Source organism: Felis catus, chromosome C1 (genome assembly GCF_018350175.1).
Source record: "Felis catus isolate Fca126 chromosome C1, F.catus_Fca126_mat1.0, whole genome shotgun sequence".
In the NCBI taxonomy this organism is placed as follows: domain Eukaryota; kingdom Metazoa; phylum Chordata; class Mammalia; order Carnivora; family Felidae; genus Felis; species Felis catus.
In genome coordinates this window covers 28,698,481-28,707,831 of record NC_058375.1, presented here as the reverse complement: position 1 = coordinate 28,707,831, position 9,351 = coordinate 28,698,481, and the positions used below count along the sequence as shown (strand labels likewise).

Sequence of the window (9,351 nt, the reverse complement as noted above, 5' to 3'; positions counted from 1 at the left end):
AAGCGGAAGTGAGTACCTGTTGGCAGCAGCAATCTGGAACCGACCGGGGCTGCGCGGGTCCTGCCTCCCAGGCGAGCGGGGAGCAGTGAAGGCCTGCGGGTGCTCCTCCTTGTGTTGGAGGCAGGTGCTTCGCTCGCTCGCTCAGCTGGCGCGCCGTCCCAGGCACCTCGGGGAGATCACGGCTCCCTCCATTACAAATCGATTTTCCCCTTTATAGTCTGGGCCCCTGGTTTGCAGCCCACCTCACATTCCTTTCTGGATCCATTTTGAGGGGAAAAAAATATAATGCCAAGTCCTGGGTACATGAGTGTGGTAGTGGACGTGTTCTGGGAGTGCGTGTGTACAGCTGCATCGGGACACAAAGCTCTGACGACCCCTGGGGGCGCGCGCGGTGGGCGGGGGTGCAGTTAGCAGGGTGGTTTAGGTAGCGTTGGAGCTGTAGTAGTTCATTCCCACCACCTGCCAGCACTGCAGCCTTGGCCAAAGCACCACACGTCATTGCCCTTCATCTGAAAAATGGGGCTAGTACCCCTACCTCGCAAGGCTGTCCTAAGTCTTGGCTGAGGCTGCTCGCGCAAAGCACTTGGCCCGGTGCCTGGCTTGGCTGGTCCTGAGGTCTCCATAAATGGTGGATGTTATTATTGGTGCATTCTGTAGGGTGTGAGCGGGGCTCAGGGACAGGCCCCCGTATGACCCTATGGGGAGGCTGACCACCGACTCTTGGACACCTGGATCCTGGGGAAGGGCTCAGGCTGGGGAGGAGAATCAAGGAAGAGGGGGACAGGCAGCATCACTCTCTCCTCATAGGCGTGACTGCTGGGGGGATGGGGCGGTGGGGGAGCTTAAATGTTTGATGAGTCAGTTTCAGCTTTTTTATTTTGGAGAGTCTGCTGAGGCGGGAGCGGGCTGGATTACCATGAAGTGCTCCTAATTTGCACAGAGAGATAAGGAGCTCATCATAAGTGAGAGAGGGGGACTGTTATTTCCATGCAGCTGCGGCAGGCTGGTCCTAGGTGAGCCAGAATTTCGGGGCTGGGGGTGGGGGTGCCTGGGCTCACTCTTCCTCCATGGCCCCTGTACCAGGTGATCTCGGTCCTGGCCGGAGGTGGCAGGGGAGGGACAGGCACTCCTAGACAGAGGTGGCTGGGAGAAAGACACAGAGAAGCCTGAACTCATATTTCTGAAAATTGGACACGTTATTGAGTTTTATGAATGCCTGTCCTGCCCGAGGGATGCATAGCTATAAACTCGAGGCTGGGCTGCCATGATCTCTCCCCTCCCCCCGTCACTCCCCGTCTCCCCCCCCCCCCCCCGACCCTGATGTCTGAGGCCTGGAGGATGATCCAACTGCTTTTTTCACTAGGCTTGCTCAGCCTGCAGTCTGGGCTCCTGCTGCTGAAGGGACAGAAGGCGGATGTTGGGAAGAACTTCCTAAGGAAGCATCAAGAGGGGCCTGTGCGATCCTAGTCTCAGGTGGCCTTTAGGGAGGGGCTCTGCCCAAAGTCCTCTTTCTGGGCCCTGAGCCTCCGTAGACCCTAGCTTTGGGAGGTTGACTGACCTGATAGGGAGGGACAAGTTGCTGAACTTTCTCAGGCTTGGATGGAGCTCGAGTGGGCAGCAGAGAGGTCAAGGGGACCTCATTCTGGTGGACAAGCTCCTGGCATCTGAGCAAGGTGAGAGCGTCAGACATTGTCTTGAGGGCTTCTCATAGCAGCTTTCAAGAAGCAGGAATCATTACCCCCATTGTGCGTAGAGGGAAACTGAGGCGCAGAGGGGGCCATCTCGGGAGTGCTGAGTGCTGTCCCACAGGGCTGCGGGCTGGCTCCCAGGCTGCTGCCTGTGGCCACAGCTGCAGAACAGGAGGACTCTCAGGGCAGTCAGGGCCGGCTGCCCTCGGCTGCAGGAAAGACGAGGTCTTAGAGCCGAGAGATTGTGCAGTAGGAGGGCTCACGGAGGCCACGTCCCTGCCGGTCAGTCTTGCTGCGCTGTGGGTGTTTCAGCGAGAGCAGAGTGGACAGCGGCTGCAGAGTGGAAAGAGCACTGGATGGGAGCCTGGCCTCCGCCTGTTCCATAAACATTTATTGAGCGCCATGCTATTACCCCATTCCGTCCCACAACAGCTCTGTGACGTGGACACTGTGCATTTCATTGATTCTAAGATACAGTCTTAGAAGCCGGAAGCGCGTGCTGATCGGGGGCGGGGGGGTGGGTTATAAGGGCGAGCATTTTTCTTTCTTCGTGGTCTATGCGCCAACGGCATGGTTTACACCAACGAATAGTTCTGCGCGATACAGAGCTCTGCCGATTTTGCAACTAAGGAAATAATCCTGGTAAGCGTGTTAATGGGTAACACCTGTGAAGCGTTGAACAGTGCCAGGTACTAGATTACGAGCTTCGTTATTTTTGTCGCCGGTTCCGTTCTGCAGATGAGAAGACTGAGGCTGAAGAGGTGGCGCAGGGTCACACAGAGCAGGGATGGGAACCACATCCGGCTGACGCCAGCTCCCTGGGTTCTGGACCGCTTGGGATGTCAGTGAGTCCACCTGCTCTGGCGAGGCCTGTGCTGGGCTCCGGAGAAGAGCCGTGAGCAGGGCAGATGCGGTCCTGGCTCGCTCAGACCTTCGGCAATCTGGCGTGGGTGAGGTAGCCTTGGGGACTCAGGTGGCTTTGCGGGTCCCTGAGCGACTGCTGGCGAGGGTGGGGTCAGGAAGGGGTAGTGTCCAGCACTTCCGCCTTCAGTGTCCCTGCTGCTAGCGGTTTTTTTGCCCCGTAAGTGTGTGTAAGGCAATTTTGCCCTAAAAGGATGAGAAGATAACTGGTTGACGGTTTGATTTGACAGTTTGTTTTCATTTCTCCGCGGACCCAGTCCCCCCCCCCCCCCCCCATGTTTATACCACAGAGATCTCAGCCCTCGTGATCGTCTGGATTGTGGTGCAGAGTTTGAACTCACATCTGCCAGACAGCTTTGGAACGTCTATCAAGGGACGTGCGACAATATCCCAAGAACAAACAATAGCGCAGAAGGCTTTCATGTTGCAATGCGAACCTCATTTGCAAACACGCATCCTAGTTTTTGGAAACGGGTTTTTTCTCTTAGGAAGGAAGAAATTTTAGGGAGAATCGAAGGCGTGTGACGCTGCACAGAACGATGAACCCACAGGCAAAGAGACACGTGCAATACTCCAACCCAAAGGCTCCGAAGACAAGTGTGAAGGTACAATCCACCAAATAAAACCAGCTATTCGCACCGCATTGCTATGGATTTGTACGTATTTTATTTTATTTTATTTTTTTTTTGATTTGCATGTATTTTAAATGTATTCAAATACTTTGCGTTTTGCAATAGTTTTTTTTTTTTTTTTTTTACTTTGGTATTCACTTTTCATGTGTCATCCTGTCCTTTTTAAGGAATACCCCTCTTATTTTTTTTTTTTTGTGGTGTTACCTGTGATGGCAAAATTGCCTTATGGCCAATTAGTTATGCGGTGAAAATATGGCAAAAATGTGTGCGACAAAGCTGCTTATGGCAAAGCTGTTTAGAGCCAGAAGGTGGGTGGAGTGGGCACAAGGGAATGCTCAGGAATGCTGCTTGGGGGTGCTGAGGGAAGCGCTAGGGGTGCTTTACAAAGGGTGTGACCATCGGCCCTCCCGCCTCCTTGCCACCACCTCCCTCCCTCCCCTCCTTGCCACTGTCTCTTGTACACCCATCACCTTCTCCAGGCAGGGCACAAGGTTGGTGTATACATCTAAGGTGGCACCAGAAGTCATGGATCCATGTACATCAACTGGCTCTCACCAAGAAGTGACAGAAGCCTCAAAACCCAATAAAGCCAAATCTCTGAGCAGGGGAGCCATGAACAGGTACATCAAGGGGCTGATGATAGAGCCTCAGGATGTGTGACGGGAAGGCCAATTAGCTTCTGGGGTATCCGGCCCCAGAGAGGAGGCAGGAGTGTGTGGTGGGCAAGAATGCAGACTTCAAGGTCAGATAAATTTTGGTTCTCATCTGGACTCCTCTACTTACTCCCTGGACGGCCCAGGCAAGCTTAGTGATTTCTCTGAGCCTTGGTTTCCTCTTCCATACAATGGGAATAATAATGTTATTAGTTGTCTATTGCTGCATAACAAATGCCACTCCCCGCCCCCCCCCCCCAATTTAGTAGCTGAAAACCATATATATTTATTGTTTTGCAGATTTGGGGGGTCAGGTATCCAGGAGTGGCTTAGCTGAGTCCTCTGCTCGGGGTCTGTTACAGTGAACGGGCTGCAGTTTCACGTCAATGTCATGGGCTGTAGTTTCATCCGAAGGCTGTGCTGGGGAAGGGCCCACTTCCTAACCCATGCGCAGGATGCTGGCAGCGTTCGATTCCTCCAGGGCTGTCAGACTGAGGGTCTCAGTTCCCCACTGGTGGTTGGCTGCAGGCTGCCCTCGGTTTCTTGCCACGTGGGCCTTTCCAGCTTGCTTCGTGACGAATTGCCAGAGAGAGAGAGAGAGGGCAAATGAAGTCACAGTCTTTTATAACCCAGTCCCAGAAGCACGAGGCCATCACCTTTGCCCTATTCTGTTATTACTCATGAGAAGCAACTCACCAGCCCACACTCAAGGTGAAGGGATTGTTACACAAGGTGTTATTATGTGACTACCAGGAGATGGGGATCATTGGGATCCATCTCAGAATACAATAATATCTATTTTGGGGGAACGTCATAAAGAGTAAATGAGAGTCTGCACGTATGTAATCAGCGTGGCACCTGGCACACAGGATCTGCTCAATACAGTGATTGTTGTTATTTTGTCGTTGTTATTCTCAAAGCCGTTCTGGGCTGAGGCTGAGATAGGACAGAGCCCAACAACCCACCCCATCTCCACGCAGTCAAATCCTGTGTATCCCTGGGCTCGCCCCAGTGCTCCAGGAAGCTTTCTCCCAGTCAGCTGTGAACTGTACTTCCTTGAATGTCCCCTCCTTGTTTGCAGGGAAGGGAGCACCCACCCCTGGCTGGGCTGACGGTCACCAACACCCCACTAGCATCGTCTATCTCATAGACCTTGGCGGTGGTGGGACTACAACGTTTGAGGTTTACAGATTTCTGAGGTATAGCAGCGGAAGGGTTACACACACACACACACACACACACACACACACACACACACATATTTAATCTGGAAGTTAAAAATTGTGAAGTTTGCATTATTACAAAATAAATAGAACTGTGACTTCTGTTTCACAATTTCTGTAGTTCCTTTATGTCCCTTTGGCAGTGCTGGCGTGTTGCTGACAGATACAGGATTTCCTCTCCCTCTGGGAAATCGGAGGGGGGGGGTCATGTGACACCTTCCCACTCTGAGTGCTCTGCTTGTTAAAGATGAGGGAACCACCACTCAGGTGATTGGTCCAAGATCACAACACAGTGGAACCAGGATTTGGTTCTCTGGTTCTAAGCCCATGCATGGTCTTTATGTTATATTGGTTCATCCATTTATTCAGGAAGCATTGTTTAGTCTCAGCGATGCGCCAGCCTCTGTGCCAGGTACTAGGAATAGAGTGATGAGTACGTTTTTGTGCCAGGTCTAAAATGTCCTGAATGTTCCCCTTCTCTCCTACTTCCATTGGATTATAGCTTTTCCAAACAGAGCCCCCACTTTCTCAACATCTCTCCTTCTCTGTGTCTACCACATGCTTTTGAATTTGAAGTGGGACTATATTTAAGGCGAGGTTCTATCAGCCATTGGTTTGGGTGGAAATGTAGCAGGAAATGGCTTTAAGGTCCCAAGGGAGAAGGATCTGACCAGATATAGATTTGGATGAAAGGTGGTCAGAGGCCCCGGAGGAAAATGAGGAATGAGGTCTATAGATTAAAGCAACTGAGTAACTTTTAACAGCAGCCCCTTCTCTCTGCCTGGATAGCCCCAGACCTCTCCCCTCTCCCCTCTCCCCTCTCCCCTCTCCCCTCTCCCCTCTCCCCTCTCCCCTCTCCCCTCTCCCTTCTCCCCTCCATGGCCCTTGAGGAGTTAAACCCAAGCCACTGCCTTCCTGCCCAGTGAGCCAGGTGATGGGATTGCAGTTAATGGCAAGCTGAACAAGTTTGGTCAGCTTGAAATACATAAGGAGATTGAAACATGAAAATGCCCTCGAAATTTATACAATTGATATATTGTAGCTCAGCCAGCTGTTAACTCCATTGTGTGAAAGATGGCAGAAATAATTTGTAACCAGCCTCACATTTGTTTACTGAACCTTTGCAAAGGAGGGCACGGGAGAGTCAGCTGTGTCACCAGGAATATCCCTAGCCTCCCAGCTCCCCATCAGGCCCACCGCAGCAGTCCCCCCGGCCAGACGCGAATTGCTTCTCAGTGGGACGTTTGTGGGCTAGGCACTGGTCATGTGGTGGTGAACAGAAGGGACAGTCCCGCCCTCCTGAGCTTACTTACTGGCGGGAGAGAGATTGTAACAAAGGAATATACTAGTAACTACAGTCCGGTAGTTAGAAGTGCTCTGGAAAAAAGGAGGGTAATGGATAGAAAGGGAAGGGAGTTGGTGAAGGGGGAGCTTAGGGGAGCTTCCAGACGCTGGGGCCCTAAACAATTCTTGACATGTTACAAGTGCAAGCCTCACTTACGTCTCTGTTCTATAGCTTCCTTTTCCATTTACTAGCTGTGTATCTTTGGGAAAGTGACTTAAACTCTCTGAGCTTCGGATGCCTCATCTGTAAAGCGGGAATAATAAATATCTGTCACAGGATTATTTGAGACAAAATGTATTAAAGCTCATTGCTCCCTGTAAAGTGTTCTATGTGTGTGAATTGTTAAGATTGCAATTACGGTGCAAGGTCATTCATACACTCATTTATTCTTTCCTTCACCAAATATTTATCGTGCGCCTTCTGTGCGCCTTAAGGGGCCCCCCACTCCTGATTTGCTATTCTGGCCCCAGCACAGAAAGACTTTGGCCTGGTTGAGCTTGGGCTGGAATATTTAAACAAGATTTTACCAAAGTCTTGGGAATGACAGCAGAGAAATAAACATGGCAGAGCTTGTAGGTTGTGTGTAAATGAGCATGTTCGTATGTCTGTGTCTGTGTGTACGTGTGCATATTCGTGTGCTATGGGGGAGGTGTTAGGGGACCATGCTTCGTCTCAGGGCACAAGGTGACTTTACCCCATTTGGGGTCTGTAATATTCCTAAACCTCTTACACCCCCTCACCCCACGACAGGGGGACAGCTCAGAGGTCGCCATTCCCATTTGGCGGATGAAACTGAGGCCTCATCAGATCTCCGGCTTGGAGAGACGAGCACCACACAGACCCGAGCTCCTGCTCCAGCCTCTGCCCTATACCCCCCCCCCCCCACAGCATCCTGTATCACCCCCTGCCTCGACTTCTCGGGGCTCCCAAACGTACCAGGTTCTGTCTCCTCCCTTCTGGGGACGAAGGAGGGCCTGGCCTGGCGTGGCTCCCCACGGTCCCCAGAGTGCCTGCTGTTTCTGGCTTCAGTCCTGGGTGGGGGCAGGACCACGCTGCCTTTGCTCCCCTGGCAACTGGCTGGAGTCCTGAATGTACTAGGTCAAGGCTGCCTTTGGCCCATAATGCTCTGACCCTTCCGTAGAGCTCTGGAGTGTTGCTTTCGCCCAGAGAAACCTGTCACACCACCTCTAACTCCCATGGGACCCCCAGGTTGACGTCTCCGTGTGGTTCTTTACAGAGGTTCGGTAGACAAATGTGTGATTGGTGGCAAATTATTTCTGCCTCCGTGTGGCCCCTCTGGTTGTTCTCCTGTCCTACCTGCTGTGTGTCAATTGCTAACATCCTCTTTAGAGGAGTTCGACCTTGGTCCACTTTATTTTCCTCCTCAGCTAGCCCACCGCCACCGGATGCCAACACATCAGGACAAAAACTTCCATCCATTCACACGTGCTCTGTTCTCTGGAGCCGTGGACGGTAAATGCCGTCCCTCCTACCTGCGACATCCTTTAGAGCAGTGGTTCTCAAACTTGGCTGTACATTAGGATCAGCTGAGGAGGGGCGCCTCTGTGCTGACAGCTCAGAGCCTGGAGCCTGCTTCGGGTTCTGTGCCCCCCTCTCTCTCTGCCTCTCCCCTGCTCGCGCTCTGCATCTCTGTCTCTCAAAAGTAAATAACCATAAAAAATTTAAAAAAAATCAGCCGAGAAGATTTTAAAAAATACCAATGCCTGGATCCCCCTCTGACCAACTGAATCGGAATTTCTGGGGAGGAGATCTGGGCATTGGTATTTTCTAAAGGTTCCCCCATGTGATTCAAAGAAGCAGCCAGTGCTGAGAACCACTGCCTCCCCCCATCCTAATCTCTCAGGAGCTCCCTGCAGCCTTCATAGGATTTCATTTTCAGATCTCTCATTGTAGCCTTTGTCCACTTCATGTCACTAGTCAATGTCACTTGGGACACATGACTCCATCTGCTGAACTGGACTGTATAGGGCAAGACCAAAACCTCCTTTACTCATGGTGTTATATCTCTGTTAATATGACCCTATACCAAATATGTTTTTTTTTTTTCTGTCTACATCCCACTCCATGGCTTATTTAAGCTCACCCAGCTTCTTTGACGGCCCTTCTATTTTTCCATGCCGTGTCTACCAATATAAGAGTTCCTGTCCAAGTAGGGTGAAAAGTTAATTCCACAAATACATGCAATCAATTCCAGGAAAACATTCCAGGACTTGGTGCAACCTTCTGCAGGGTTCAGAGTGATTATTGGCTCTCCTTGTGTTTCAACAGGTCCCTCTGAGGTTAGCTTCATCCATCGCTTCTGATTTGGGATGCACATAACAGGTATCTAACTCCCATACATTCGATACCTGCTCTTAAGCTTAAATAACAGATTCCATTAAAAGAGCATTAGCATGGCAGTCCCGTAATTAATCTTCTCCGGAGAACTAATAGTTCACAAGGCACGCAGTGGAGCAAGGGCATCATACATCACCAAGCTCATTTATCCTAATTGATTTATCTAAGAATTGCTGGGGCAGCCAACCTTGTGCCCGATGACCCGTGGTGGGGGCCCCATGGGTGCCTGGAGTTGGGGGACAGGAGCAGTGTGCATGGAACTGGGGCTGGCAGGGGCTGGCTTCATCCTGATCACAAGGCAGCAAACAACATAATGGGCCAGCCTCAGAGGCAGGCCGGCCTGGGAAGCTTTTAGAGTCTCTCAGCAGCCCTTGTAGCTCACCCAGATTACACGCGGAGCTATTTCACATCATTAAACCCCCCAATTTTGTCCCTGAGTGCTGCACACTCTGTGCATCAGGCTGGGCTTCAAAGTGACTGCTTTGCCAAAGCAGGTGTAGCCACTGTGGCAAGCTGACCCCGGGGCACGGG

The 9,351-nt window shown here is 51.5% G+C and overlaps 1 long non-coding RNA gene across 1 annotated transcript; it reads left to right on the top strand.

Moving 5' to 3' along the window:
* The first annotated feature begins 770 nt into the window (after positions 1 to 770).
* LOC109502238 lies at positions 771 to 5,948 on the top strand. Its single transcript, XR_002160709.3, has 4 exons — positions 771 to 1,013; positions 1,364 to 1,673; positions 2,427 to 3,214; positions 3,721 to 5,948. It is a non-coding gene; the product is annotated as an uncharacterized LOC109502238 (long non-coding RNA).
* Positions 5,949 to 9,351: the final 3,403 nt, after the last annotated feature.